This window comes from Talpa occidentalis, unplaced genomic scaffold (assembly GCF_014898055.3).
Source record: "Talpa occidentalis isolate TD23 unplaced genomic scaffold, MPIMG_talOcc4v2.1 talOcc4.5, whole genome shotgun sequence".
Lineage (NCBI taxonomy): Eukaryota > Metazoa > Chordata > Mammalia > Eulipotyphla > Talpidae > Talpa > Talpa occidentalis.
In genome coordinates this window covers 120,668,103-120,693,193 of record NW_023604861.1, presented here as the reverse complement: position 1 = coordinate 120,693,193, position 25,091 = coordinate 120,668,103, and the positions used below count along the sequence as shown (strand labels likewise).

The following is a 25,091-nucleotide window of genomic DNA, read 5'->3' as shown; positions in this document are numbered from 1 at the left end:
CTGGAGTTAAGATGTATAAACTTAGGTGGGTTCTACCTGGAGTTAAGATGTATAAACAGTGGCAAAGACCTTAGAGACACTTCAGCCCCAGTGTATTTCTTGATTTTCTTTCTATAACATTTTCTTCATGGTATTTCCACACATATTCTTTTAGATAGTAGCCCAGAGATGGATTTTCTATGGTGCCCTAAGTATACCTTATCCCATGTGTCTTGATCTACATAAAAGCAAGGAACTCAGAAAGGACCAAGATAGATGTAGGCTATTCTGTTGAGGGGGTGATGTTTGTATCACCATTGCCACAATAACATGGTCCCAGGTGATGCAGGATGATGAATACTTAGAAAACATAAGCCTTTTATCACATTCATCTAGCACCACTCTAATATTCTTGTTCCATTTCATTCATTTCTAAGTAGGGTACACATTACTTGTATGTATGCTGGAACAAAACAGTCCTATACTGGGTACTTAGATAATAACTATTCTGAGAGCATTTAGTTAAATAAACAAGATGGAACTTTTTTGTTATTGGTCTTCATAATAATGTTAATATTTATGGTGCATCATTTTTACGTCAGAGCCTATGTAAATGGATTTACATTCATTGTTTTATTAACACACATATGATAACCCATTTTTACAGATGAGTCAGTTGATGCTTAGGGGATTTAAGCTTCTTGTCAAAGGTCACACAGCTATAAACTGGTAGCACCAGGATTTAAATCAGGGAGCTGCACTCTAGACTAATGTACTTAACTAAACACTGTTAGTTTAGTACACTGCACCGAATAAGACCTAAAAGATTATAATCCTTATACCTACCACTCTGGGTAGTTGATGGAGTAATGGATAATGGTCTTGCAGGCTCTATTTTCCTTACCCAGGGATTGCTCTGTTTGAAAGTCAACCCTACGAGATTTCTCTGTGACACTTTCCTTGCGGCTGTCCCCTGTTAAGGGATGGAAATATCACAGGACGCTAAACACTTAAACTAATTCTCAACAATCATATTGTACAATTGAAACAGTTTAATCTCATGAAACCAATCTCAGATATGGATGCTTGGGAGTCTGGGACTCACTGAAGGGAGGAGACAAAGTTGAAACCATTCATCTGGGGGCATTTTCCCTCCCATTGAACCTCTTTAAAGCAAAGTTTGCATGTGGGATATTCTTCAGCGTGCACAGAAGAGATCACTCAGAGTAATTCAGCAAATGCCCCCCGATTTTGAGAAGTTGGATACAATCCAAATAAGCTTTATTTTACTGATTTGGTAAACCAAAATTGCTCCCGTACAATTTTGGGAGAATGACAGTGGTTCTGAGCTATCTAGTTCAGTTCCTCTCTGTCAGTTTCCTTTGGTTGCTTTAAGCAAGAAGCTTCAGGTGGTGGCAGTACTGTCGCCTCTTTGTTACCTCAATGTTAGAGTCCGTGCTAGATGGTTGCCTAGCAACCCCTGTCTCTTTTGTATTCTTTTGTGAAAAGGTATTTTTGTATTGCACAATGCAAAATTCTGTATTTGTATTTATTGGCATTTTAAAATAAGATTTGTATTTGTGTGTTAGAATACAACAAATTCCATGTGGGTCCATCAAAACTGTGAGTAACAATTATGAGACAGTGAAGCCTTATTTGGTGAAACTATAGCAATAAAGGCCCCAGGATCATAAAGGCATTTCAGAATCCTGCTGGAAAGCATAAAGGGCTCAAAGAATGTGCTACGTTAATGGAACTGCATGTTTCTTAGGAAATGTTGCTTTCTTAATACATATATTATTAGTGCTCTCATGGGCTAAATGTACTTTTATTGAAGATATTATCCTAAAGTTGCTTAGTACTCAAAGCTATAGCAATAGGAAAGATGCAAAACAATATAAAATGTATACAGTATTTTTTTATTATTTTCTCCCAGAACTTATGAACGTGATGATTTTCCATTTTTCTGGTTTGTTTTTTACTCTACATGAGGAAACCCTTAGGCTTTCATAGAATTTACATTTGAACTCGTTTTTCCTTAGTCTCTTAAGGTTTCTGAAGGCTAATATCCAGAGGGCCTGAGAACTAAACCTCTGTAAGTATTCCTGGTGGAAGCCATGATCTTGTTAAAGTCCAGAGAAATTAGATTCTGATCTGCAAAGATAATCTAACGGCAAATATTTAGCTGTCCTAAATATAGAAGCTAAGTTTGTGTAAACAGTGAAGCCCAAATATAGAGTCGAAGTAGAGTTTTAAGGTCTTTACTGATGGAAAAGATGGCTAATTAAGTTAACATCAGGATCAAAACCAAGAGTATTTTAGAAATTGATGTGTTCCTTAACACAGAGTTAGTATTAAATAGTGTGCAGGGGCTTTTAAATGCTCTTACATTTGAGAAGACTTTGGTACACAGCTTGTTATAAAACTATCCAAGTTAAACAGGTTCCTTGATTGCTCTGCCCCAATATTCTGCTGCAGAGGCAAGAAGCAGTAGATCATTCTTTTGCCAGCAACTCTATTGGCATAAGTTTTCTCAGGTCCAGTGGGATAATTTCATTTACTATACCTTCTAAAAATAAACAGGACTTGAATCTCTCTCTCTCTTTCTCTCTCTTGCTCTTGCTCTCTCTTCTTCCTGTAATCCTGGTTTAAGTGGATCAGCTTTCCTTCTACAGCTAAGAGATCAGAGTCAGTTTTGGTTACTTACAACTAGAGAACTTTTATTCATACTGCAGGGCGATGGCTCCCTCTCTGATGACTAGGCAAGTTGCAGCAGCTTTCTTGACTAAGAACTTGCTCTTTCCTTTACTTTGTCTTTCACTTGACAAGTATTTGTTGATCAACTGCTATGTGCTAAGCATTTTTTAGTTGCTGCGAATGTAGCAATATCCTTTGTGGGTCTTAGGGGCTGCTGAAGCAGATAGAGAATAAGCAAGAAAACTAAGTAGGCGATGTGTAAGGTGTGTTTCTTACATGTTAATGTAAGGAAGTAAAATAAAACAGTAAAGGGGGATAGTCTGAAGGACTTTTTCTCCTTTCTGTGGAATCACCGTACATGTTAGAATATACCCTATCTTAAAGCAGCAAGCAAAACTTCCTTCACCCCACACACCCACTTTTAGCAATGATCTCATGTTACTCTTTCTTTTCACAGTAGGGTCTTCACAAAGATTGTCCATGCTTACTCTATCAACATTTTTAATTCTTGCAATCATGTTTGAATACTTTAATCAAAATTTCATCCCCATTAATATCACAAGAAAAGAGCTATTGTCAGGATACCCGGTGATTTCCATATCCTCAACTCCAATGGTTCTTTCTCACTTTTTATTTCCCATCACTCTCAGCAACATTCAACAGAATGCATCCCTTTTTTCCTGAGTAGTTTCTTCACTTGACTTCTGGAACATCTTAGTGTTCTGATTTCCCTCTAGCTTTATTAATTTGAAATTATGTATCTTAGTGGCTTATTATTTATTAATATTTGGAATGAATTATGCATTTTATAAATTTGATTTAGTACCTAACAGGATGATTTTTATTTTTTCTTTTTAAAAATTACCATGGGCCTTCCTGGTGGTGCAGGCAGTTGAGCGCAGCGCTGTGTAGCTGCCTGTAGCCTCTGCAGTGCCGGTTCAATCTCTGCCAGCCATGGAGATACCCACATGGAGAGCAGACCTCTCCTGTCTCGCCCGCCGCTCCCCTCAGCAGTGTATTTCAGTCAGTCTGCCTGTTCTGTTCCCCACTCTGTCTCTGGTGAATCCTCTCACCCTCCTGCGCATCTGACCTGTACCCCAGTTCTTGTATAAATAAATAAATCTTTAAAAAAATAAAAATTACGATGATGGGTATATTAATATGTATTCACTATTTTGTCAGTCTTGGAATGAACTGTTTTGATTGTGATATATTATTCTTTCATTGTCATTTCTAACTGTACTTTATTTGGAATTTTAAAAAAATATTCACAAATGAAATTCTACTCCATTTTAGTTATTTTGTCAGTCTTTGATATGTGTCATGCTGGTTTTTTAAAATTAACTGTTATTTTTAACTTTGTCCATGTTCTGTGATAATTTTGTTTTTATAAAAATATGTCCTATTTCTTACAAATAATTCAAGTAAAAACCAAACAAAATGGAGATTTACTCCAAATTCAATTATTCAAAGGTAGTTATTGTTAATATTAGATGGACATAATACCAGATTGTCTCTTGATGTATGTGTTTTTATATGTATACGTGTGTACAAGGACCAGAAAGCTCACAACATAATAGGTGCTCAATTAATATTTTTATGTTGGATAAATAGAATTTTAGATGGAATTAATCTTGCAGACTTGAGATCATATGAAATTGTTTTCATTTATTAAATTTTATTAGTATTTATTTTAGATAAATAATAACAAAGAAATTTCACTTCATTTTAACATAATAAAAACAAATAATTGAAACTACTAATACTGGAGACATTTCAGAAACAATGACAATTTTTTATTATAGAATATTAATTTCTGAAAGATGCCTCTATTGTTTAAGGAAAATAACTCCATAAAAATGGAAGGTTTGGTTTATTGTATTCATTTTTGCCTACCTTTTACTTACCTTTAACTTCCAAATAATACTGATTGATAGCATTTTAATAATTCTTTACTTTACCTTATTATTTCTTTATTAGTTTAGTGTTGTCTTATTTATTTTTCTTTCTTTCTGTTCTTTACTTATGATTTCAAGTTTGTTTTAGTCTTATTACCATAATTTAATATCTTTAGTACTTACCATTGATCCTTTAACAAGCTTTCTTTATTAACCTTAGTTGCCTTGTTTCCAGTGTTCAGGGATATTTGCAAGAAAGCCTTGTGGGTACTACACTTCCTGAGTTCTTTTATGTTGAGAACATTATATAATTAATCAATCCATTGGCTGAATAGGATTTTGATTCTTCACATTCCCTTGGAACTTTGCATATGTTAATACCTCTGCTGACCACGGATGCTCCAGTGAAGTCTAAAGTCAGCCTCTTTTTATTTTATTTATTTAATTTTATTGTTACTTTTCAATGATGACCTGAATTTCCGGTCAGGGAGGAAGAGCTCCTGGATTCCTTTCATTTTCATCATCCATCTTTCCAGCAATTCTGTTCCCAGTCTTCTTGGTCACCATGGGTGTACCATAAGTGCACCTCTCTGATTCTGGTCCTGTTAGAATAGAGGACTCCCAGTGAAATTGGAATTTTAGATAAATGTATCTAAGTCATTTTATTTGCTAAATCTGCCAGCTTCAGAGATGGTTCATTGTAGATTGGTTTTCTCCCTTTTGGTGAGGTATGAGTGGGAGACCTTGACTGGGCCTCTCAATGTTCGTTCTTTTGGCTTCCCTTTTCTCAGAGGACCTTATTTTGTTAATTTTTTCTTTTGTTTTCCAGCCTGTAAGTCTTTAATCCTTGCTGGCAAGAACTTGGTCCTAACAGAACTAATGGATGCACCTCTCCTCTTGCCTTTTCATTTTTTTTTTAAAGATTTTTTATTTATTTATACAAGAACTGGGGTACAGATTAGAGGCGTGGGAGGGTGAAAGGATTCACTAGAGACAGAGCAGGGAGCAGAACAGGCAGACAGCCTGAAAACACTGCTGAAGGGAGCAGTGGGCGAGGCAGGAGAGGTCTGCTGCGCCACGTGGGTAGCTCCCTGGCTGGCCGGGAATCGAAACCGCACTGCAGATTATGAGGACAGCTTCGCAGCGTGGTGCTCAACCTGCTGCTCCACCGGGGAGGCCCCCTCTTGCCTTTTCCCCTGGTCTGTAGAGATGCACTGGCCAATCCTCTCCGCTCATGTGGAGAACTCTAATGAGAGCTTTCCTTCCTTCAAAACTGGTTTCTCCAAGTCTTTCTGAAGAACATCTTCACAGTTACACAGTTTGCCTCTCTGTGGGTTGGAGTTATTAGTGACAATTCTCAGTATATCTTATGTCAGTTTATCCTTGTACTTCCTACAATTTGAGTTGAAAGTCACGCCACACCAGACCAGAATCTGTGCTACTTCCAGACACTTATGCAGACACTTAGACTCTAGATTATTTCACTTGTTTGTGTGTGTTAATGTGTGAATGTTTATTTGTCTTCAATACATCTTTTTTGTTTTTTATTTTCTAAGTGGGAATGCAGACTCTGTGATCTGACGCCTATCTATCATTTTTACTCAGAAACAGGGTAAATAGCACAATAATTATTCTAGCTTTAAGATTTATGACACTGCCTGATATCAATGCTTTTGTGAGAATTAACGAATTAACTCCTTGAAAACTTTATAATTTCTTCCTTTTTTTTTTTTTTTAAAGATTTATTTATTTATTTATACAAGCACCGGGTACAGTCAGAAGCGCAGGAGGGTGAGAGAATTCACCAGAGCCAGAGCGGGGAGTAGAACAGGCAGACTGATGAGAAATACACTGCTGAGGGGAGCAGCGGGTGACAGGAAAGGTCTGCGCTCTATGTGGGAACCTCGCAGGTGGCTGGGGATCGAACTGGCACTGCTGAGGTTGCAGGCAGATTCACAGCCCAGCGCTCAACCGCTGCACCACCAGGGGAGGCCCAATTTCTTCCATATTTTTGTTTAGGTTTTCTGAATTTTTTTTGATAGGGCAGGAGATTTCAATATTTTTAGAAACAAAATGCACTGTCTATTATTGTTAAACTCTTTCAGTTTTTCTTATATCAATGAATATTTTCTTCTCATTCTTAAATTTGTGTATTTGTGTTTTTTTCCCTTTTTAAAAAATCTTCAGTAGTGTAGTGGTTTACCTAATTTATCTGCCCTGCTTCTATAACATTAACCTTTATATTTATAACTGAGTACTGCCTTTTTAGTTCATTAATTACTATATTTTAAGTTAAACTTATTTTTCTTCAGTTGTGTTATTATTTACCAGTGTAACATGCACACATCTTAATTTAATGAAGTTTTATCTTTATGTACACCCTTATAACCATTACTCAGTTCAAGTTACAGAAGTTTTCAATACTCCTAGAAAATTCTTCTATCTATTCCTTGTGGATACCGCTCTACAGCTCCCTCTCCTAAGAGGTAAGTATTCAGCTGATTTCTATTGCCATAAATTAAATGGACTCTTCTTGAACTTCTCATAAGTGGACATTTTAGTAGGAAAATGGCTTCTTTTCCACAACATAATGTTAAAAAATTATTTATTTTTACTGCATTTAGCTATTCATTTTAAGTTAATTTTCATGCTATTCTTCTGTATATTTTGTTTTTTTTTTTCCAACATAAGTGTAAGGGTGAAGTTTTATTCTTTTTTTTTTTTTTTGGAAATGTGTTTCAGATCATAGATTTTCCTTGTGTTGTAGTGTTCGTTTCCCCCTTAGGTTTTAAGAGTTGCCCTTGTTATGTCTAATTCCTCTGCTTTTGTATGTGGAGTCACTCTTTGAGCTAAGAGTTGTACAGAAGAATTTATCCTACTAAATTTTAAGTGTCTGGGTTTTACTCTGTTATGGGTTTCTAATTTTACTTTTTTGTGGTCAGAAAATTTGCTTTATGCCATTTTCATTAAAAACTATATTGAGGTTCCCTTTAGTGTTTAACTCCATCTTCATTAAAAATGTTGCAGGGGTATTTTGAAAATGTACTTTTTGAAAAATAACTCATGTAGTTATTAAAAAGACTGATTATAAGAAGGACCAGGAAATCCGAGTACTGTACTTAACAAAATTAACATATTTCCCCTTCAGTCTGTACATATTACTCCATTTTTCTTGGCATTTAATATTGCTGAAAAGCGTGGCTTTAAACTGATTGTTTTCATTTGCAGAGTCTCTGTTTCTTCTGCTTAATTACTTGTAGGCCTTTTCTTTGAAATTCAATAGTCTCACTATGTTTCTATTTCAATGACTTGCTAATAGTTTTTACAGTGTGTGTAAGTCCTTTCAATCTGCTGGTTCCTATCTTGTTTTATTTCAGAAAATCATTTTCTGTTATCACTCTTAATATTTTTCCATTCCATTTACTCTGCCTTTTTTCTTCAAGACTACAATTCAGCTGCTGAATGTCCGTTATCTTTATTTTATATCTATCATTTCATCTCCAGCCACGTTTAGATTTTTCCTTTGCATTCCATGTTCTTCTTCAAGCCTGTTCTCCCCATGATTGGCCCTGCTCTTACTAGTGCTGATCTTACTTTTTACTGCTACTAATGTGTTTTTAATTATATGATATTTTTATTACTCTCATTTTTCCATGCTATCTTCTATTATTTCTTCACTGGTCATAAGTCTGTCCCTTGATATTTGCTTTTCAAAATTCATGTCTTCTTTGAATTGCCAAGGTCTTGAGAAGACATTTATATAAAATTATTTCGATAAAGAAGTGCAACTTGGAATGACTGTTCTAATATATATTCTTCGTCTTCCTTTTATTTATTAGAGTTAAAGTTTCCCTTCATCCTCCCTTTCCTTTTTTTTCCTCCTGGGTTTCTTTTTTTTCTTTTTCTTTTTTTTTGGTGTGAGCTCTGCACAGGGGTCTATTTGATATGTGCCCCCTTTAACCCTCTTTAACCTCTTACTTACTAAAGAAGTGGGGTATGGGGCTGTTTTTCCTTCAAAATTATTATTCTCCCACTCTATTTGCAAACAAAAAAATTGTACACTAAACTCTGAAGTAGAGGGTTCAACTGTTTAGTCCTCTGTCTGTTTGAGTGACAGAGGGACAAAAAGGAGTCTCAATTCAGGTATACACTCTTCACATTCTTTGCCATTACATATAATGAACCTTCTGTCCTGGGGCACTAGCTCTCTTTGGCTTTTTCACATTCTGTACTTTTTTTTTTTTTTAAAAAGATTTATTTATTTATGCATACAAGAGCTGGGGCACAGGCCAGAGGTGTGTGGGGGGCGGTGAGAGGACGCACCAGAGACAGAGTAGGGAACAGAACAGGCAGATCAACTGAAATACACTGCTGAGGGGAGCAGTCGGCGAGACAGGAGAGGTCTGCTGCGCCATGTGGGTCGCCTCCCTGGCCGTGGATCGAACTCGAGCTGCAGTGGCTGTGGATAGCTTCATAGGTTGCGTCTTAACCCCTGCGCCACCAGGGAGAACCCCCAGTCTGTACTTTATGTCAGTGTTTCATTACCCAGAGGTCTGGGTGAGTGGGGCACCCTAGGACTTCCTGTCAAGACATTTTGTTTACTGTGTAGGGTTCATCTTATTCAGACAAGCTGATTTTTTTACTTCTGTTTTTTGTCCCTTTCATCTCCATATTATTTCATGTGTAGGTGACTGGATCAGAAAAAAAATAGTATTAAGTAGCCTCAACTACCAGGAATATAGAAGGTGCTCAGTAAATATCTATTGAGTTATTGTTAATGGGTTATTGATTGCTTGCAATTTGTGTTCCTATTTTTAAAAACAGCATTTGGGGTTTAGGATTCTTTTATTTATTTGTTTTTTTTTTTTAAAGATTTATTTATTTATTTATACAAGCACTGGGTATAGTCAGAAGCATGGAGGGTGAGAGAATTCACCAGAGCCAGAGCAAGGAGCAGAACAGGCAGACTGATGAAGTACACTGCTGAGGGGAGCAGTGGGCATGGCAGGAGAGGTCTGCCTGCCATGTGAGACCCTTGCCCCGGTGAACGGGGATGGAACCAGCGCTGCAGAGGCTGCTGGCAGCTTCGCAGCCCAGGGCTCAACCTCTGTGCCACCGGGCTGGCCCTTATTTATTAGTTTTTAAAGGAAATATGCATCCTTCTTAGCGGTGTATATCCTGCTTTTGACTTGGTGTGCATTTCCCCATGTAGATAGTCATTATGGTTTCTGTTACGAAGTTGTCATGACTTTCTAGTTTCACCATGAGTGATGTATTTCTGGCTTTACTTTTGGTTGTAGTTATTCATTTTAGTAAATTTCTGAAAGGAAGGGACTTAAGTAAATATTAAGTAAATATGCATTAATTCTGTCACCTTTTAGCAAAATTGAGATCTCAAGTTATTATTTTAAAACAAAATATAAATAATAAAGCAACTGTTCCTGTGGGACATGTTTAAGAAGACATCTGTTTGAGACAGATGTCAGCTGCAATTCTGAGTCTCCTTCTTGCTCTCTCTAAAGCCTGCTATTCTGATTTCTGTCCCTCCAGAATTCATGAGGTCCTTAATTCAGGGCTAATCAGCGGTTTTTACTTGTCTTCTTTTTTTGACTTTTGGGACCTGTGTTTTTGTGTACATGTGACTTTTCTCAGCATTAAGAAACCTAAGTCGGGCCTCCCCAGTGGCGCAGCGGTTGAACACTGGGTTGCGAAGCTGCCCGAAGCCTCTGCGACGTCGGTTCGATCCCCGGCTGCTCCCCTGCCCCAGAGGAGGGTCCCACATGGCGCGCAGACCTCTCCTGCTGCCCGCTGCTCCCCTCAGCAGTGTACTTCGGTCCTTCTGCCTGCTCTGCTCCCTGCTCTGGCTCTGGTGAATTCTCTCACCCTCCCACACTTCTGACTGTACCCAGTGCATGTATAAATAAATAAATAAATCTTAAAAAAAAAAAAAAAAAAAAAAAAACCTAAGTCTCTTAACACCTTAGGTTTAGCTAGTTTCAAAGTTGTTACCTTTTCTTGCTTTAAATTTCTCCCATGTCCCTTCATTGTGTTCTCCAAGTTCACCATCAGTCATAGTTTAGGTGTAGATCTTACTTTTTTTAATGTGCGTGTCTATATGTGTTTATTTTATGCATTTGTGTCCCCCAAATAATAGTGATGAGATAGAAATGACGACATTTGAGCGGAGTCTTTAAGGATGTGTGTAGGATTCCATTAGTGAAAGAAATGAAGAACAATTTGCAGGACTATGCCTATTTTCACTTAGTGTAATGTCTTGGATGACAAAAGAGACAGCTATTCAAGATTCCAGTTTATAAAAATATAGTAGAAAAGTATAACTAATTTCATAATTTAAACAACCATGATTCAAAATACTCATGGCAGTTTGGCACACTAAATAAGATGAATGACAGAATGTTACAAGAATACATTTAAGTTCTGATTTTAAATTAAGGTAATGCTGCTGAAAAACTCACTACTTAAAGTTATTATTGTAGAGCTTACTTTTAAGCTTGACATTTCTTTTGTTCATTCATTCATTCATTCATTCATTATTTCTTTCATTTCATTTTACATTATTAATATCAAATCAATGGTTGGCTTATTAAAACAACCATTTTCCCAAATGGATGTTGCATGGTTTCCCCACATGGTTTTCTACAACCAGATTTACATAGTTATATGTTAAGAATTGATTGATAATTTTAGTTCTGAAATTATCCATCTGATTTATTTTTTCATATTCTTCTATGTAATGTGAACACCACCCTGGTGGTGCAAGGGGTTAAGATGCAACCTGTGAAGCTATCCTCAGGCCTGCAGCATGAGTTTGATCCCCGGCCAGGGAGCTACCCACATGGCAAAGCAGAACTCTCCTGACTCACCCGCTGCTCCCCTCAGCAGTGTATTTCAGTTCATCTGCCTGTTCTGTTCCCCACTCTGTCTCTTGGGAACAAAGTGCCTAGGTCAGAACCTTGGTTCCAAAGTCAATTATTGGAACCTGAGGGGAATAAAGGCTCTTATGGATCAGGACCCCCAGTTCTAGTGCAGGCTTCCCTGTGCTGTAGCTTCCCTCATCCTTGACTGGGTGAGTTACAGGTATTAACTGACCAGAATGTTGAAAGAATGAATAGGTCTAATTTACAGTCCTCCTACCCTCTTAATAAAGTTTTGTTTAGAGTAAAAGGAGAAGTATATTAGTGTTTTGTTAATTCACTCTTGTTTGTGTTTAAGGCAGAGGTGTGGGTACGTAGAATAAAACAAGACTGAGTTTTCTTCAAGAATGTGGTTCAATCAGTGATTGCAAGTCAGCCATTTTACTTGGCTATTCAGTGCCTCTGATTGTCTGCTTATGAAACTGGAAACTTTAAATATGATTTTTGTAATCTATTAGAAGTTGTGATGATTGATGAGATACTACTCCAAGTTTACCAGATGTCCTCATCTATGAAAAAAGTCCAGCATGTTTTATACATGGCTAGAATTTCTGCTGGTTTCATTTTAGTAATGAACCAGGATTTCTGTATCTTGCTGGTAGTCAGTCCAAAATGTTTTTTCCTAGAAGTTGAACTTTGACAAAATTGTGGGGAAATGAGCATATAAATGTCTAACTTATGATATTCTTTTCAAGATATTGTGTTGGCCAGAGTAGGTTAATTTCACCAAGTAACCTCAAAAAGTTTTCATACTTCATTTTTTGTTTCAAAATCTCATTTCAGAATTTTCCCACCAATTTCCATTTTTTTTTTCACTCAGTCATGAGAATAATATTCTGGACTTCCAATTGATAACTGAATTCATAGTAATTAGAAATTGAAACTACCTTTGTGCATTTCTCTCTCTGCATATTTTCTTTTTAAATTATGTGTTTATTTTCATTTTAGGAATTACAATCTTTTATGAGATACTCTTTCTGCCTGGAATCCTTTATACCAAGATCACAGCTGACTAGCTCCCTATTGTTATTTAGATTTTAGAGACACCCTCCTTGGCAATTCATCTACACCAGCAATTTATCACTCCCTTTCATTTTTTTCTATTTGACATCTCTGCATAGTGTTATGACTATTGAATATATCTCTTCCCTCCCCTTCCTTTTCTTTCTTCTTCTCTCTAGTTTAATTGTCTGTTCCAAGCCTTTTCACAAGAGTATGTGACCTTGCAAGGAGCAGGAAACTCATCTGTCTGTCACCTCTATTTCCAGTATCCAGAGCAGGACCCAGAATAGGTACTCTATTAAACACTAAATGAGTTTGTGAAGGAATGAATTAGAAGTTCCCTAAAATTCCAGTGACACAATTTTGAAGTTACTTATATTTTTTGAAAGCACCTCTTAGTGACATGGAAAGACCTAAAATTGGGGAGAGACTGGTACCCAGAGGGCCTAGTGGAACAATCCATGAAGAAGTCAATTACTTTGGCTTTCTTGGAACACATGAACAAGTGCATTGACAGCATAAATCCAAAGCAGGGGCGGGGTGTTGATTTAAAAAAAAGTAGAGATGTATAGAGCAAGGGGCAAGAACTATTCCACTCATGGACAACAGGGCACTGCAAATAATCTTTCTAAGTTACTCAGAAATGTTCTGAACAAATAAGTTTTGGATTTGAATCATTGGATTGTTATTGTTGCTCTCTGAAGCTACAACTTCTGAAATGAAATCTTTTGCTCTTTTCCCATAAGACCTGATATTTGTCAACCTCAGATCCTGCTTTAAGGCAATTTAGCATTTTATTTATTTTTTCCTAAGAAAGAAAGCACTGCTGGTCCTCCTTCAATTGGAGCTCATCTGTAATAGAAAAGTCTCTCCCCTGGAATTTCTCTTTCATTGACAAGAGATTGAACTTAGGGCAGAATCCATCTGTCAGGGAGAATTTGGAGAAAGGACTTGCTGCTCTTTGGTCTGCTACTAGAGTTCTTTAAATCTACAGATTTAAAGTTGGAGGTGGGGCCTTGAAATATGATAGACCAGTATTTTCTGAATCTCAGCTGCATAAAGCTTCTCAAATGTGTGTTTCACCTGCGCAATTATTGATGTTTTCCATTCAATAAACTTTAAGCAAAGTGTATCAAAAAATTAGTCTGAGTCTAAGTAATCACATTCATGGAATTACAGACTTTATTTGCTGCTTTCCTCCCTGCTGATGCACACCAACATAAATTTATGGCCCATAAAATGTTTGTTTTTGTATCAAATAAGATGATCTATGTTTCCCTAAAGGACTTGCATGTTGGGAAGCTCTGGGTAGTGTTTCTAAACATGCTGTGACATGAATCTTTATGTGGAGTAGCTCTGACTAAAATCTGGAGGTGGGTAAAGAATAGTGCAGAGGCCTAGACAGCCATCTGGCATCATTACTGCCAGCTGCCCACACCTATTGGTCACCAAGATCTCAGTAAACAAGGAGTTGAGAATATACATTTTTTTCTTCTCATGAGGAGATGAAGCCCTGGCTTTGGTGTGGCCAAAGAAATAATGTCAGTGATGGAGAGCTTTGTTGTTTCTCTCTGCTCCAAAGAATAGCAGAGGAGGCAGTGTCACAGCATTGCAGGTGGTGCCAGGTTGTGGTGGAATGCCTGCTGCATGAGAGATGTGTGTTTTCTCTGGAATCTTGCCTTCAATCTGATCTTGACCGCTGGGAGTGTTCATATCTTCAGGTAACGGGGACTTACTTGCTTTCATTGGCCAAATGCAGGAATGTATCAAGTTATACAGCTTGTGTTCAAAGGAAGAATCAGGATTCTCATTGACCAAGGCATCACTCTGATATATGTGTTTGGTAATTTAGAAGTTAGGTGAAGAAAGCTTACTGATCTGAGCAACAACTGCAGGGAGAAGTCAGAATGACAGAAATGTAGTTTCAGTGGCACTTCGATTAATAAAAGCCATGGGAAACATGCCCTTTTACAAGGAAATCATCATGTTTGAGAAAATAGCAAACAAAACCAACTATAAATCACAAAGTTGCTGTACATGCATTTACTTAATGGGGAAAAAAAACCCACCAACAAATAAAATAAAAAATCTAAGCAATCAGCCAGAAACTTATGTTTCACAGCTTGTGTTGTAGCCTCACAGCTTGAAGTAAACAAAGAATTCTTTGAGCAAACTGTCTTTTGAGCTTCCTGTCTGTACCTCCTCGGCATACTGCTGGCATGATCCAGCACATGCCCTCTGCCAAATCCAGTGTCGTTCCAACCATCCCCTCAATGTTCAAGACCTTCTTTCATTTCTTCTTTCTTATCAAAAGTGAAAAGGATCTGGAAACTAAAACCATTTATCCTTACTGATTATTAATTATATTTCAACTCAACATATCTAATACGCTCCCTGAACATAGTTTTTCAGATGTCAGCGGGTGCTTCGTAACCAAAGGAACAGGTTACTTGTCAGATTATGTTTGGAAAATTCAGGGTTGGAGGGCCTCCCCGGTGGCGCAGCGGTTGAGCACTGGGTTGCGAAGCTGCCTATAACCTCTGCAGTGCCGATTTGATCCCTGGCCACCGGTGAGGGTCCCACATGGCGCAACAGACCTCTCCTGCCGCCCGCTGCTCCCCTCAGCAGTGTACTTCGTCAGTCTGCCTGCTCTGCTCTCCCCTCTGGCTCTGGAGAATTCTGTCACCCTCCCCCACTTCTGACTGTACCCAGTGCTTGTATAAATAAATAAATAAATATTAAAAAAAAAGAAAAGAAAACTCAGGGTTAGATAAGTTGAATGGGTATTATTACTACAGGATTTTTCTTGTAACTTTGATGTATATAAGTAAGTAATCTTGAAGGGTATATGCATTCAGTATTTCCCAGACTCATTTGACCATGGTAAAATTTATTTTGAGCTTCCCTAAGAACTTATATTTGTGTGACCCATTCTGGGAAATGCTGTCTTAGCTGCAAGTCATCTAAACACCTAAACAAAGAGTATTTAAGCAATCTGTTTATATTTACCCCTGTGGTAAGTTCAACAGTGGCCCCCAAAAGACATGTGCAAGTAAGTCCTAACCTCCTGCACTTGTGAATGTGACATTATCAGAATAGGATCTTTGTAGTAGTAATCAAATTAACTATCTCAGGATGGGATCATTCTGGTTTTAGTGAGGGCCTGAAATCCAAAGATTGTGTTGGTAAGAGACTAAATAAATAAATAAATAAATATTAAAAAAAGACAGAGAAAAGAAAGCCTTGTGAAGAAGGAAGCAGGATTGGAGTTTGGGGACCATAATCAAGGAAGATTGGTAGCCAGTGGAACCTGGAAGAGGCAGGGAGGAATCTCCTCTCAGACCTTGAGCCTCCAGAACTATGAGAGAATACATTTTTCTTGCTTTAAGACATCTGATTTCTGGTAATTCATTGCAGCAGTCCTAGGAAGCTAGGACTTTGTCTTAGAACAATGCCCTTTACTTCTAACTGTGGAGTGTGGTGTTGTTACTTGTTATTTGATGTTTTATTTATTTATTTTTTAAATTAGGTATCAATGAGCAGTTGGCAGATATTTTTGAGGAAAGAGCTTGACTCTACTTTTTTGACAACTGAAAATAAAGTCACTTTCATCTTTTGATGCGGTTGGTTGGGTGTTGGGTATACCAGATGACGTTACAGTGGTTTCTATCCAAAAGAGAATTCTCTTTCTTTTTGGTCCCTTTCAGTGTTTTCTGTCTTGGTGAAGAACTCCTGCATCTGTCCTATCTTCTTCACTTTATCACCTGATAAAATCCTGATGATGTTATCTTCCAAATATTTTTCCAGTCTATCCTCTTATTCATCTAGTGTACCTGAGTCCAGGCTTCATTACCACTTTGGGCTACTGAAACCTCCTACCTGTCCTCCAAATATTTATTGTTGCTCTCTAAAACATTTTGCACTTAGAGCAAATACTGCCATGGCTTCTTCCCACTTCTCTTAGCTAAATATCAATACCCTTAATATTATAACAATAGCTGTCATAGTCTTATTTCACAAGCTGCTTTCCCTGCTCTCTCCTCCCCAGCCTAGAGTCTCCAGGGACTCCATGTTATTAAACCCATGTGTAACTTCCATTCTTGCCCCCTTCTCTTGGCTACCTTGTTCACAATTCAGTGAAGATGGGGTGACATGTGCTAACAAATTATTTATAGAATATCTCTACTTTTCTGTGGGGGACTTTTTGTCATCAATCATATGGCAAAAACATCTTTGCACTATGGGTCTATTCCAATATGTCATGTTCATAACTTGCTCTTTCCCAAATCTTTTTTTCTTGAACCTCCAAGGAACTTGGTCCTTCCAAGTTCTGGACAATAAATGAACCATTAACTACTGATGACAGATTTCTATAAATTCTAGGTCTTCTCTGCTTCTAGACCAAGTAACCTATAGGAAAAACTGCTCAAAGATCTACTCACTGCAGCAGTCCCCCTCTGGTGCAACAAATTGGACTGAAGGATCTGTAAGTCAGACTTAAAATATTCTCTTAGTCTGAGGGTCATAGAGAACTTCTCTATGGCTTTGAAAATAGCTTGAAGGACAGCTACTTACACATTCTTTAGGATTGAGACATTAGGGGTGGCCTTACCAGGAAGGTGAACCACCTGCTTACGCCTGTAGGATGTGCTCAAACCTGATTTCATAAATATAACATCCACTGAATAATGGGCTAATGGGATTCCTGGTTTTCCATTAAAAGACCTTCAGTCACTACCAGGATTCAACAAGTTGAGGGATTTCTCAAAATGGCAATAGTTATTTAACAGAGGGTATGTAATTTTACCACAAAATTATTGTGTCTGCTTCCCTACGGGGATACCTGTAGCTCCTTACAATGTCCTGTCCTGTTGCATATACTTTAAGTGTCACTGCATCAGATCTCCAGCAGGTTCCTGGATCCCACTCATTGCTGGGTTTGGGAACTCTCAGTTAATGGCATAGAGAAAATCCTGGTATGAGTCTTTGGGCCTTCCCCTCCTTCAGTTACTGCTTCCTTCACCGCCCCCACCCCCCTTTTCTTTCTTCACATATTTATTGCATTTTCTTTGCCTTAGTCTGCCCTGTCTAACCACAGAAACCTACTGTCTCCCTTTATCCAACCAACTGCAATCCTTACACTTTTATTCCTATATTCCAAGACTTCCAGATATAACTTTTATAATTCTGTCACTTTTGACATTAAAATAGTTAGCACTTAATTCATTTTTCAGTACCATAACTCTTTCTTATTCTAGAGTCCTGGAACACATTACTGACTCTCCTACATCATTTGACCTTTGTCAGAAACTTTCTAAGTAGAAGAAATGTGTTGAAACCACTTGTCCTTTTTGCTAATGGAAGTGTCACACATTAAGCTGAATTTGCCTTGGGATTTTGGTTGCTGCTGAAACTGGGTCTTGGGACATATAATAATGTTAGGGAGCCAAGATTTCTGTTTCATTCTTATTTGAGAGAGGTGCCCTCTGAGAGTAGGACATATGCTTCTTGCCATCATAAACTTTTCCTTAGGAAGAGTCCTGTAAATCACTTGGTCCGTTACAACAGCAAGGCCATATCATAGGAGAAAGGACACTCTCTCCCATCAGACTAAAGGACTCCAGCTGGTTTAAAGCATGGAGACATGGACTGGCTCTTGCTCTCTGGGCAACATGAAATTCATGGCTTCACTCCACATGGATTTACCAGATTATTACACTTCATTTCTCTTTCCTAAATTCCCTCTCTTTCTTAATTTCTGTTCAGACAAAATGTCATCCCCCATTATACATTGTTTCCACACATTTATGGATTAATTCCATGTGCTTCCCATTTTATATGAACCACTCAGCTGCCCTTCTTTCTCTCCCTGGAAATTATCATTTCATTTATTATAACATTTTTATTCCTTGTCACCCATTCCCTTTCACTTTCGCCCTAACTTTGTGACCTTCTGAATCACCAAACTTGATGCATCATGCTCAGAGCTATCTCAGTAGATTCATGTAATTTTTTTCCCCCCTTCATGGAATAGTAGAATTTTGTACATGCACCTAAACACTGCTATTTGTTCTTTTTCCCTGGCTGTCCTCCATAATATAAAGCTCTTTCTAATTTGCTATTCTTGTTTGCCCCTTGGTGTCTTTTATCATTATTAGTTCCCGATTTCCTCTAGTCCCTCGAGCACGGCAAGCTTCTCAGTTCAATGAGTAAGCATTTTTCATGTTGAGTTTTATACTCCTATATCTTGTCTGTGTTTCCAAGCTTATTTTATGTCTTTGTATTATTTTATCTTTGCTCACTGATACTTACAACATCTCTCAGTTAGTAACATCAAGAAAATCTCATTAACTTGCTGATCAGACTTTCTCCCAGATCTTTATTAAGGTGTAAGGATTTAACACCAATTCCTCAACACCACACTAGTCATTTCAGTTTCACACAAGTCTTTGAGGCAAAATGAGAAAGAACCCTGTGGGTGTGTCTGTCAGTTCTATTAATACTTTACCTTGCTGTCATCTGGGTTTGCTAATTTATACATGCACCTTAGTTTTCACAACTCTTCCTTCACATCCACTTTTCTTTTGGAAATTATTTTTGTAAGGTTATCAACACTTAATAATTGCCCATATTTAGAGTCTTTTCAAGTTAGAGATGGACTCTTCCTATCACAATAAGTTTTTGTAGCACATGGAGGATTAACCAACATTTATTCAGTTTGTATTATATTTTAACGTGTTAATGTTATTTCATTCAGTGGGCACAACCCCTACAAAAAAAGTTTTGTAACTTCTTTTTGTTGTTGCTTTTGAAGCTCCAGTGCAGAGAGGTTAAGTTACCTTAATCTTGGAACGTGATGGAAGTGACTGAGCTGGGCTTTGAATATAGATCTTTCTGGCTTCAGGGTCTAGGACTGTCCAGTGCATGTGCATTAACAACTTGTAGGGTCAGTCAGTGAGACAGTGACATTGTGTGACTCTTTGTCAAAGGTTATGGTGTACCTGGTGAAAGCTGAGAGAAAGCATCCCATGGGGAAGGTAGTCAGTGCACCACTAAGGATGAAATGACCATAGTGAGCTTTGGAGGGGATTTCAGGACTCTTACGGAAAAAGGTAACACCCTCAACACTGGTCTAAAATGCACTTGTTTGGCTATCTCCTCCCTTTGTTGCTTCACTTCGTGACCTCTGACCGTCTCCCCACAACTTATCTCAGATCTTCTGACTGTGTCTGGCTCTCTGTGTCTGCTGAATGGCAATGTTTGCCTGTTTAACAGTACAACGTCACTTTAGAGAATATGGGATCGTAGATCTCTTTCCCCACCATTGTCTCTGATGGGACATTTGGAAATTCCCCATAAGAATTTGGAAGGATGCAGCCTCTTCACTTTCTCAGAAGAAAGCTAACAAAGAATATATAAAAAAGACACAGAAAAGTCTTGATCAGTACATAAGCGATTGATTTTAGTGAACTGAGAGAGAGATTTTGTCCAGAGGGGCTCAGTACTTGGACACTCACTCCTTATTGCTGGTTCGGCTGCAGCTGCTCTGTGAGATTCTCTCACTCACATGCATCTTCCTGCCACAGACTTTTCCCGTCTGATCTACACTTGACCCTTGGGTGGCCTCTTATGGATTGTACCTTGCCTAAGGCCAGGAACTTATCCACCTGAGCTTCAGAATTATACCAGGGTTTCCATCTTCCATGCCCCACGCCAGTGTTTGAAATTAACCCAGAGTGTGTCCGATTCATGGTTATCTTGCTAACCTAGAGGAGAGGTCAGGTAGAACAAGAGTTGGTCTCTTAAATCAAGGAGGAATTCAGGACAAAGTGCTTGAAATGTTTTGTTTTGTGATTGTCTTCCTCAAGTTTGTCTTCATTAAATTACAGCAGCTCCACTAATCAGCATATACTATTGTTTGTATCTTGTTCTGGGCATTTAAAATGATTCCAGTAGTCCAGAGTTGCTGGCTTTAGTAAATCAAAGCACAGGACACCCGCCCAGTTAATTTGAATTTCATACAAACAATAGTTTTATTAGTGTATGTTTCAAATGTTGCACGGAAAATTTTTCTAGATTGCATACAAACTGTGTGGGTGTTAAGTAGCACAAGTGTAGCTTATTTCCTCTACCTTAGATGAACTTGAAAGATTGCATGTGGCATACTTATACTCAAAATTTACTCATTACTTATCTGAAATTCAAATTTAACTCCACAGCTTTTATTTTTCAACCCTAGTCCCAAAAGAAGGTGCCTTAACTCAAAGAATAAACATCTCATTGGGAAAATAGAATCACTGGCAAAGACCTCTGACCATATACTAGGCAGCTCACATTAAGGTTCTGGTGAATGCCATGAACAATGAGTTTAGACATATTTAAGAACACACACAACTTCAATAGGCAGGGATAAACTATGCACGAAGAGGGGACTAGAGTTCTGATGGCAAAGGGACATGAGCAAAGGTATGAATGTTTGGAGCGTAAGAAATTGTCAGGGGATGGCGAGTAGGCCTGGGTAGAAGAGCAAACTGAGTGAAGGAGAAATTTGAACTCTGTTCTGCTGTCACTGTGGACCCATTTAAAATTTTAACCAAATGGAAGGAACACTGCAAAACCTGTTTCAGGAAGATCATTGTTTCCAATAAGAAACCTAAAGCAGAGAGAGATGAAGTAACTTGCCCAAATAGTAGACTTTTAGTGGAGAAAGGATAAAGGCCACGTGAATACAGTCAGCTTTAAGCAATAAGAATTAAATATGAAAACCTGCCCTTAGGCATGTTTTCCTCTTTGTGCTTTTTTCCTGGACTGTTAGAAATGGCATGTAGGGGCCTCCACGGTGGCACAAGGGGTTAAGATGCAGCACTATGATGCTATCGGCAGCCACTGCAGCACAAGTTCAATCCTCAGCCAGGGTGGTGACCCACATGGTGCAGCAGACCTCTCCTGTCACACCTGCTGCTCCCCTCAGCAGTGTATTTCAGTCAATCTGCCTGTTCTGTTCCCCACTCTGACTCAGGTGAATCCTCTCACTCCCCACACCTGTGGCCTGCACTCCAGCTCTTGTATGCATAAATAAATAAAAAACAATCTTTATTTATTTATTTATTTATTTATTTATTTAAATAGAGGCATGCTTTATTTATTTGTTTGCTGGTTTGTTTGTTTGTTTTGTTTATACATGCACTGGGTACAGTCAGAAGCGCGGGAGGGTGAGAGAATTCACCAGAGTCAGAGCGGGGAGCAGAGCAGGCAGAAGGACCGAAGTACACTGCTGAAGGGAGCAGCGGGCGGCAGAGGAGAGGTCTGCGCGCCATGTGGGACCCTCCTCTGGTCGGGGAGCAGCCGGGGATCGAACCGGCGCCGTAGAGGCCGCGGGCAGCTTCGCAACCCAGCGCTCAACCGCTGCGCCACTGGGGAGGCCCCAAAAAACAATCTTTAATTAAAAAAAAGAAATGGCATGTAAGTGGCAGGTTGTACAAATGACAGTGTCTGCTCTGGATGTGATTGAACTCTTTTGATATTTGGATTAGGAAACATAATTTAGTAGCTACTGATAGTATTTCTTCCTAAGGCAGCGAGGAAGTAAATGTTCACTTGCTTTATTCTGGCCTGAATTGTAGGGCTATCCAGGAGGGCCAGGGCTACCTCACTGCTGCCAAAGAGTCAGGCTTATTTTAATCTACTAAATTATTGTCATGGCCATTTTTGACCCTCCTCTAGCCCATCTGTCTCTCTTTGTCAAAGAGATATGTAGTACAATAAGATTGTGGCTTATTATCTCTGTGCTGCCAACTTTAGAACTGTTTGCAATCTGTGGATTTTGTAGTAATTGTGCTATTTCTGTATGTATATGAGGGCAGTATTTTCAAGGAAACCCTGCCCCATGGAGATAGTCCAGTGCTTTGGATGCTGTCTTTATGGGCAGGCCAACCCCATTCATGTGTCAAATTAACAGGAAAAAACAAGCACATTTCCAGCCTTGAAATTTTCTGAGTAACTGAGATTGCTTTCGTGTGTTTATAATTTTATTTTTCTTTTGCAGGTTTATATTTTCTTCTTACTATACTTGCTAACAAATTCCTTTATTCTGGCTCTGCCAGACTAGAAAATCACCTGTCAGAGGTGCGGTAGTAGAGATTTAGGTATCATAGAGGATGTAGAACTAAGTGACTGGAAAGGTCTCTTCCATTTAGGAGATTCTATCATTCGATTTCCTCAGTGATTCAGAATAAAATTGTATGCTGATTGTCCCATAGTACTCAAAAAATTGTAGTTAACAGAAAAAGGCCTATAAATATTGATTAATCACACATTCTTTCTTTTGTGATGGTTTAATCAAGTGATATATTACTGAAATTTGTCTTTTGATAATAATGATTTTATTCCTTAGCAACTGTTTATACAGTGTTGACCAGTGAAAAACTGAGATGGATTCTCCATGCTTTAGGTTGTCAAAACAATGAATTGGTTTGAAATATAGCAGCATCATAATTAGAACAGAATGAGATGTACAATACAGGAATAATTCAGAGTAAGGTATAATAGCGAAGGCACTCCCAAACAGTAGGTTATAGCCCTCATGATGCAGTCAGGTAGGAAGTTTAAAAAAATACACAGGTTGCTAGACCTCACCTTGGTAACTCTGATTGACTGGGGTAAGGTATAACATTCCCTCTCTTCCTGGCCTTCTACCTGCTTGACAAAATCTGAGCCCTTGATCCACCTGCCAGTGTTTGTCAGCATGCGTGTGGGCTGGGGTTTTCCTGGGAAGCAATCAGGAGATTGCTTGGTCCCAAACATGGTTTGGAATAACCTCTACCCTCTTGTCTCCAATTCCCTTTAGATTTTTTTTTAATATATATTTTAAAATTTTAAAATTTTTCTTTTTTTTAAGATTTATTTATTTTTATACAAGAACTGGGGTACAGGCCAGAGGTGTGGGAGGGTGAGAGGATTCACCGGAGACAGAGTGGGGAACAGAACAGGCAGACTGACGAAATACACTGCTGAGGGGAGCAGCGGGAGAGACAGGAATGTCTGCTTCACTGTGTGGAATTCTTGCCGGCTGGCGGGTATTGAACCTGTGCTGCAGGCATGTGGACAACTTCACACTGCGGCGCTCAGCTGCCTGCACCACCACGGAGGCCCAATTCCCTTCAGATTCTCTAGCGCCTCCCCTCACTGCCATACTCCATGTGTCTTATACTCTGTGCCTTCTCATAACCTCCCCCTTCTCTTCATGCATCAGTAAAATCAATAAGCCCCCAAACTTACTCTACCATGTTCCTTCCTGATCCCACCCACATAAGTAAGCCTTACAATGGCAGATGGGATCTTAAAGAGAAAGATTAACTTACTGTTTCATTCCATTGGGATCGCTAAACAAAATACCACAGACAGTGACTTATTAACAATTATTGATTGCTCACTGTTTTGCAGGCTGAAGTGCAAGATCCCGGTGCCAGGATGGTTGGGTGAAGAGCCTCTTGTGTGTCCCAGATGTCTTATAACCTCATATGGCCAAAGGAGGGAGTGAGAGAGCTTTTTTTTTTTTTTTTTTTTTTTTTTTTTTAATAAATACTGATTCCATTTACGAGTGCCTCAGACTCATGACCTAATTATCTCGCAGATGCCACACTTTCGAAGACCATCACATTGGGGATCACAATTTCAACATAGGAATTTTGGGGAAGCACAAACATTTAGACTACCGCACTTAAAATTACTGATTCCAAATTAGGAGGTGTTTCTATAATATAATACATATTTCATTAACTTTATAAATCTGCAGAGTAGTGTATCTCTTTATTTTACAGTTGGCTAATAAGTCGTTCACATTGCTGGTAGATTGACTGAAATCAGTGGGTAAAGTTTTTTGCTTTTGACATGGACCTTCCCCATATTGTGAAACACATTTGTCTCATGTTGCACTGTTCCCAAAGTAAGAGACAATCACTTGCCTAGTCTAACTTACTTTAATTTAGGAAGATGTGAAGACTTGTGTTGATTTGTTTGTTGTTCTTTAGGTTTAGGTTTAACTTTTTTAGTAATTGCTTTCGGAAAAGACACTTAATAGAAAAGCAAACTGTTGCAACTAAAGATTGATTATACCTTTTATTTCATCTTTCTCTCCTTATCAATTTTATGTGACATATGTGAAAATCAATATAATGCTTGTTTTTCATGAAGAAAATGCTGTGTAGTGAAGGATAGATTTGGACTTTAATATACTATATATACTTGCTGGTTCTCAACAATGAACATCCAAAACTTACGTAATGCTGTAATGCAATATTACTTCAATAACAACAAACAAAAAATGCAAATACTCAGCTATGAAAATCTTTAAAAAAATTAGACTTTGCCCCTATATATTTTTTAAAGATTTATCCATTTATGCATACAAGAGCTGGGCTACAGGCCAGAGGTGGGGGCAGAGGAGGGTGAGAGGATCACCAGAGACAGAGTGTGGGGACAGAACAGGCAGATTGACTGAAGTATACTGCTAAGGGGAGCAGTGGGTGAGTCAGGAGAGGTCTGCTGTACCATGAGGGTTTCTCCCTGGCCAAGGATCAAA

At 38.4% G+C, this 25,091-nt stretch overlaps 1 long non-coding RNA gene across 2 annotated transcripts; it reads left to right on the top strand.

Annotated features, from left to right (window-relative positions):
* The first annotated feature begins 1,716 nt into the window (after positions 1-1,716).
* Positions 1,717-24,049, top strand: LOC119258692 (uncharacterized). Of its 2 annotated transcripts, none has more exons than XR_008554113.1 (3): positions 1,717-2,074; positions 6,974-7,060; positions 23,954-24,049. It is a non-coding gene; the product is annotated as an uncharacterized LOC119258692 (long non-coding RNA). The 2 variants fall into 2 exon arrangements; XR_005128282.2 differs by lacking the exon at positions 23,954-24,049 and adding an exon at positions 16,895-16,917.
* Positions 24,050-25,091: the final 1,042 nt, after the last annotated feature.